We start from the raw sequence: 7,679 nt of genomic DNA on the forward strand, positions 1-7,679 counted from the left end.
ACCCGCTAAATTTCAGTTACACGATAAATCACACAAATCTAAAGGCTGTAAATTCAACTAAATACTTACGCATTACTATTATAAATAACTTAAAGTGGAACTATCACTCAGGTACTACGGGAGGTAAAGCAAACTATGATTTATTGGCATAGCACTTAGAAAGTGTAACTGGCCTACTAAGGAGACTGCTTCAACCACGCTTGTCCCTCCCCTCCCCCTCTTCTAAAGTACTGCGTTGTGGGATCCGCATCAGATGGGACTGACGGAGGACATCGAAAAATTTCAAACAAGGGTAGCTCGTTCTGTATTAACCCGACATAGGGGAATGAGTGCTGCGGACATGTTACTTCTGTTAAGGTGCAATGATTAAAACAAGCGGTTTTTCGTTGCTTCACGATCTTCTCGTGAAATTTTAATCACCAACATTCCCCTCTGTTTGTGAAAATATTCCGTTAACGCTCATCTACATAGGGAGGAAAAAACTAAAAACCGTCCGAACAAGCCAAGAAGAACCAGCGGTACCGACCACCGTCTTATCCTCAGCCCACAGGCCTCACTGGATGCGGATATGGACGCGCACGTGGTGAGCACACCGCTCTCCCGGCCGTTGACAGTTTTCGTGACCAGATCCGCTAATTCCCAGTCACGTTGCTCCTCAATTGCCCTCACAAGGGCTGAGTGCACCCCTCTTGCCAACAGCGCTCGGCAGACCGGATGGTCACCCATCCAAGTGCTAGCCCAGCCCGACATCGCTTAACTTCGGTGATCTGACGGGAACCGGTGTTACCACTGCGGCAAGGCCGTTGACATCATCATGGTAAGAGAAATCACAGCTCGTACAGAAAGATTTAATTGATCGTTTTTCCCACGCATCGCTCGAGAATGGAACATTAGAGAAATAGCTTGAAGGTGGTTCGATGAGCCCTGTGCCAGGCACTTAATCGTGAATTGCGAAGTAATCATGTAGATGTTGATGTAGACATTACAGGACCGTACACTACAGGTCTCGCGATGATTCAATTGCATCCTCAGACGTAGACATACAACTAACTTAACATTGGGTCATTAAAGATACACGGTCTCCCAACGTTCGTATGGCATTCGAATTGTGAGAGCCACTTACAATGGATGCTTACAAAATGAAACATCAAAAGTTCCAATGGGGAGCAGGCGCAGGCACTGTATGGTGTGCGCCTGCTGCCCATTTGAATTTTCGACGTTTCATTTAGTAACCATCCAATTTAAGTGGCCCTCACAATTCGAACGCCATGGGTGCGTTGGGAGATCGCGTATATTTAATGACCCAATGTTAAATTACTTATGTGTGTACACATGAAGATACAGTTTAAAAAATGGTTCAAATGGCTCTAAGCACTATGGGACTTAACACCTGAGGTCATCAGTCCTCTAGACGTAGAACTACTTAAACCTAACTAAAAGGACATAACACACATCCATGCCCGAGGCAGGATTCGAACTTGCGACCGTAGCAGCAGCGCGGTCCCGAACTGAAGCGCCTAGGACCGATCGGCCACAGCGGCCGGCAAGATACAGTTAAATCATCGCGAAAACGGTATGTATTTCCTGTAATAATGGAGCTCTTAACACCTAATGTGGGTATCAGATTTTTACGAGAGATTTTAAGTAAAAAAATTATTTCCATTATTGTCTGAAAACTTGTAAGAGTGTTGCAGGGTAGTTTGTACTGAGGAATTACTGTTAAGTTAGCAGTCAGGCCGTTTCACACGCAAATTCAAGAAGACCATCAGAGACAGTGTCGCTAGACAAAAATTGGACGTCGGACGGTAGTAAGGACCGAACCCGAGCCAAAGGCTATCATCTTCGCTTTGAGAACAAGTGACACTAATTATATCTGACGGGCCTCTTGAATCTGCGCGTGCAGCGATCTGTTTGGCTAACTTCAATGCTAATAAACTCGGAAATGGCGTAACGTATGAAATTTTCTTCTTAGCATTTATTTCTCAGCGCAACCTACCCCGCAACAGCCTTACAAGGTTTTCAGACTGTTTCTGGCTACCATATATGGACTGGAGAAAATTGCAACATTATGAAGGGAAGCAAATAACAGAAATTCACTTATTGTTCGTACATCGTATAGTAGGAAGAATATAGTTTTAAATTTGTAGGTAATTTTGGACAGGGTGCGAGCGTTGAACACTGGACAGACCAACTATCTCCTGTATGACTCCAGATTCTACTTGACAATGAACTCGCTGTTTTTTTACAGTTTTCAAATTTTTTACAACAAAACTCACAGGGACTCACGAAATGTAGCAGTAACATAGCTGTGATCTTCTGATCCCTCATACAGTGCGCCCACAGGTTCTTAATAAACACGAGGTCACCTATCCCCAACGAAGACGGCTGCCTACCTCCGTGGGCCCCCAGCTGATGTACTGTGCGAATGTTATTAACATCAGTTAATACATATATCTGTACGAACAACGCGAGTAGCAACATCGGAGAACGGTAAACTGCAGTCTCCGTTGGTCACAATTCTTCTTCGTCACCACTTCTGGTGTAACTACTCCATTACACTCATCGGCGTGACTCACTGATTAACTGGCTCTCAGTGTCCTCTGAGGACATCTCTTGTAGTTGTGGATTAAACACTAGGCACAGAAACTTTCTTAGACCACGGCCTATTGCTTATGAAAGCAGCTCCGTCAAAGATATCGCTATTTGGTCGTTGGCTGATACTAAAATCTTCCTTTTAAGACCTCTAACACTTATTTTGGTACTGGACGTAACAATCGAGGAAAGAATTTAAGAACGAGCTTATGTCAGATTATGCAACTAAGGTCACGCAGAGGTGAAACAATTCGGAGAAACAGTCCAAGTCAAAACACAACATATTCACTATAGAATCCTATATCATCTACATAATTTTGTTCCCACATATTTGGGAGACGCTGTATTTGTCTTTCGAATTGGCTTGTTTCTCCTAACCGTTTCACAGATGCATTTTTACTGAGGTGTACTTAACTGTATAATCTATCACGTGCACGATCTTAATTTTTTTTTCGATTGTTACTTTCAGATCCAGGGAAGTGTGAGAGGTCAAAGATAAAATGGTCAGAAAGTAGTATATACTTCTACATACATACTCTGCCTCGTGACGACTGGGTGTTGTGTGATGTCCTTAGGTTAGTTAGGTTTAAGTAGTTCTAAGTTCTAGGGGAATGATGACCATAGATGTTAAGTGCCATAGTGCTCAGAGCCATTTTTTCTACATACATACCGATCCAACCATAACAGGCCCTGCAGGCCATTCGCTGTTTCCAAAAACTGCCTCCATTCGTTTCCGTTTTGTGTTCGGTTCTTCGAAGTCTCTTCAGTCGACGAGGCTGCTCGATCCTTCGCCAGGTCCTCCTTCCAGCGTTGCATTGGTTGTCCTAAGAGGCGTATTTGTCTTTCCTCTCAAGCGCCTTCTCCACCTACCTTTTCTTGCATACTGGCTACATGACGCGCCTACTTAATTCTTTTGAAGTCGGCCGCGTTGGTTCTAGGCGCTTCAGACCGGAGCCACGCGGCTGCTACGGTCGCAGGTTCGAATCCTGCCTCGGACACGGATGTGTGTGATGTCCTTTTGTTAGTTAGGTTTAAGTAGTTCTAAGTCCAGGGGACTGACGACTTCAGATGTGAAGTCCCATAGTGCTTAGAGCCATTTGAACCAATTCTCTTATACTTCAGCTTCTGCAGGACTGTTGGTTGTTGCGTCAAGAGATAAATTTCCTCTTTCTTTCTGCCCTTCCAGTCTCCTTGATCTAAGATCGACCACCACATCTTCCTCATTACTCTCCTTTTAGATATTAATATCCATTTCTACGCTTTTATCACTGGTAAATCGAGATTCCAAGTATTTGAACTGGAAAACTGTCTTGAACCGCAAGCCATCAACCTCAAGAAATGTTTCCTGCTCTTGTCTTCTTCTTAGTTGCATGAACTCCGTTTGTCTTGATTCAACTTTAGCCCAACCTCTGTTCGTAGTTGTCCATTTTCTGCTACGTTTCATTCACCTTATGCTTTGATTCACATAGTAGTATTATATCATCTGCATACGCGAAACAGTTAAAATAACTATCCATCTGTACTCCAGCCCACTCCTGTTGCCTACGACCCCTTATTACTTTTTCTAAGATGACATCTGACACAACACATGTCAAGACCTGTTTCAATCTCGAACGTTCCTGATGTGACCTCTCGGGACCCCGCTGCTGCCCTTGACCCATTCATACAACTTTGCACCATTCTCACTAGCCTCTCAGGGATTCTAAAGTCAGGTAGTGCGTTGTACAGGCTACTCCTGCGCGCATTTAAAATAGAAGAACTGACTGTAGAAATCATCATTATATTCCCACTGTTCTTGAAACAATTGTCTTAAGAGTGAAAATGTGATCTATTGTGAAGCGCTTTGGTCGAAAGTCAAATGAGTATCACTGTATGCTGTTCTCTATGAACGGTTGTAATTTCCTGAGAATAATGATAGACAGTACCTTTCAGGTTACATTCTGTTTGCTGGTACCTCTGTAGTTAACGCATTCCATTTTGTTTCCTTTCTTGCATATCTGGCGTATTATCATCAATTTCCATTCTTCTGACAATTTCTCGTTATTCCATATCAACTGGACCAGTTTATATATCTGTAAGTGCAAGCTCTCGCCTTCCTCTATAATTAATACTGCTCTTAGTCTGTCCTTTCTTCTGGAGCTTTGCTGTTTCTGAGTCTTTTGATTGTAATCTTCACATTTTCTTCAGTTTTTTCCCATACTTCTTCATCTTTCCCTTCCTCCGTTGTGTCTGCAGGTAACATCTCATCTAGGTCTTAGTGATTCAGGAGTTCTGAGAAGTATTCGTTTCATCTTACTACAATTCTTTCTTCGTCATTTATCAAGCTGTCGTTCTTATCTCAACTGAAAAAGACTGGACACTGAAATTCATGTTTCCGATTTTTGATGCACTGGAAAACTGTCTTTTGTGGCTCACTGTATGAATTTGTTCTGACACATTGGTTAGGTATATTATCTGATGTTGAAAAAATGTTCCCTTTTCTACTCATTCACTTCGTCAGACAGCCGTTTCTCCATCTTCCTTGTCCTTTCTGTAGCCTTGTGGCATATCTATTTGAACAATTTCCTCTTCTTTGTTCCCAACGTATCCTCCGCTGCACTTAGTAGCGTGGACTTTATTTCTTTCATTTTTCCTCCACGTGCTCTCTTGCTTCCAGGGTTTCTGGAGTCTTAAAACGTTCTCTGATTTCTATAGCGTATTGTTCTTTAACTGCGCTCTCTCACAGTTTCCCGACATTCAAAGCAGGCGTCCTCTGACCATGCTCATTCGTCCTTCTTTTCCTGCTTTTCCTTTAAGATCTCTCAGAACTATCTTGATATTTCTAGTCGGTGTTCTCTTAATTGATTGTTATAGTTGTTCATAGAACTCTTCCTTCCCCTCATCTGTTTTTCTCCTCTTTCGAACCGTGAACATGATGTGATGTCTGACACTTGGTTCCCGAGTACTATGTAGGATATCCTTTTGTTAACATTTTTGAAATCTTTAACTGCTTTTGCTACTTTGTCATGTACTGTAAGACCAGTGCTGAATTAATGTTTATCTACACACCTACGATAAAATAATACGTATCGATCTTCTTTGTGAGTACTCTAAGCAAGCCATCCTGTGCCTCGTACTGCCACCAAGTCCAGTTTATACCGCTTATTTCTGATACCATGGCCTAGATGGCTCCTGGTCTATATACACTATGTGATCAAAAGTATACGGACACCCCCAAGAACATACGTGTTTAATATTAGGTGCATTGTGCTGCGAACTGCTGTCAGGTACTCCATATCAGCGACCGCAATAGTCATTAGATACCACTAGAGAACACAATGGTGCGCTTCGCGGGACTCATCGTCTTCGAAAGTGGTCAGGTGATTGTATGTCACTTATGTCATACATCTGTACGCGAGATTTCCAACTACTACACATCCATAGGTTGACTGTTTCCGATGTGATAGTGAAGTGTAAACGTGAAGGGACACGTACAGCACAAAAGCGTACAGGCCGACCTCGTCTGTTGACTGAAGAGGCCGGCGACAGTTGAAGAGGCTCATAATGTGTAATAAGCTGACATATATCCAGACCATCACGCAGGAATCCCAAACTGCATCAGGATCCACTGCAAGTACTATTAGTGTTAGGCGGGAGATGAGAAAACTTGGATTTCATGGTCGAGCGGCTGCTCATACGTCACACATCACGGCGGTAAATGCCAAACGACGCCTCGCTTGATTAAGGAGCGTAAACATTGGATGACTGAACAGTGGAAAAACGTTGTGTGGAATGACGAATTACGGTACACAAGGCTGGCCGAAGTGGCCGAGCGGTTCTAGGCGCTTCAGTCTGGAACCGCGCGACCGCTACGGTCACAGGTTCGAATCCTACCTCGGGCATGAATGTGTGTGATGTCCTTAGGTTAGTTAGGTTTAAGTAGTTCTACGTTCTAGGGGACTGATGACCTCAGAAGTTAAGTCCCATAGTGCTGAGAGCCATTTGAACCATTTGAACGGTACACAATGTGGCGATCCGATAGCAGGGTGTAGGTATGGCGAATGCCCGATGAATGTCATCTGTCAGCGTGTATAGTGCCAACAGTAAAATTCGGAGGCGGTTGTGTTATGGTGTGGTCGTCTTTTCAAAATGGTTCAAATGGCTCTGAGCACTATGGGACTCAACATCTTAGGTCATAAGTCCCCTAGAACTTAGAACTTCTTAAACCTAACTAACCTAAGGACATCACACACACCCATGCCCGAGGCAGGATTCGAACCTGCGACCGTAGCAGTCCCGCGGGTCCGGACTGCAGCGCCAGAACCGCTAGACCACCGCGGCCGGCATGGTCGTGTTTTCCATAGAGGGGTCTTGCACGCCTTGTTGTTTTTCGTGGCACTATCACAGCACAGGTCTACATTGATGTTTTAAGCACCTTCTTGCTTCCCACTGTTGAAGAGCAATTCGGGGATGACGGTTGCATCTTTCAACACTATCGAGGACCTGTTCATAATGCACGGCCTGTGATGGAGTGGTTACACAATAACATCCCTGTAATGGACTGGCCTGCACAGAGTCCTAGTCTGAATCCTATAAAACACCTTTGGGATGTTTTGGAACCCCGATTTCGTGCCAGGCCTCACCGACCGACATTGATACCTCTCCTCAGTGCAGCGATCCTTGAAGAATGGTCTACTATTCGCCAAGAAACCTTCCAGCACCTGATTGAACTTATGCCTGCGAGAGTGGAAGTTATCTTCAAGGCATTACCGATGGAGGGGGCACGAACTTGTAAGTCTGATACTTTTGACCACATAGTGAAGGATTTGAACATTCCAAGATCCAAAATTAAAATTTCCAAATTGTGAATCTGTTTTCCTTCGCAGTTTCCGTCTTCCTTTGTACCCATCCGTGTCGGAGGCAAGTTTGTGTTTCGTGACAAAGAGCTTTTTATGGTATTGGGTTGTTAGCCCAATGTCCAACCCTCCTCCTTTATCCGGGTCTGCAACCAGGCGGAGTTCAGTTTTTAATTGACACAAACAATCTGCAGCTTGTAACAATAACTTAAGCTCGTATCAACCACTCACATTATAATGTTCACCATTGGC

At 43.8% G+C, this 7,679-nt stretch overlaps 1 pseudogene; it reads right to left on the reverse strand.

Moving 5' to 3' along the window:
* Positions 1 to 690: 690 nt before the first annotated feature.
* LOC126093051 (5S ribosomal RNA) lies at positions 691 to 808 on the reverse strand (annotated as a pseudogene).
* Positions 809 to 7,679: the final 6,871 nt, after the last annotated feature.

Source organism: Schistocerca cancellata, chromosome 7, assembly GCF_023864275.1.
Source record: "Schistocerca cancellata isolate TAMUIC-IGC-003103 chromosome 7, iqSchCanc2.1, whole genome shotgun sequence".
NCBI classification, from domain to species: Eukaryota; Metazoa; Arthropoda; class Insecta; order Orthoptera; family Acrididae; genus Schistocerca; species Schistocerca cancellata.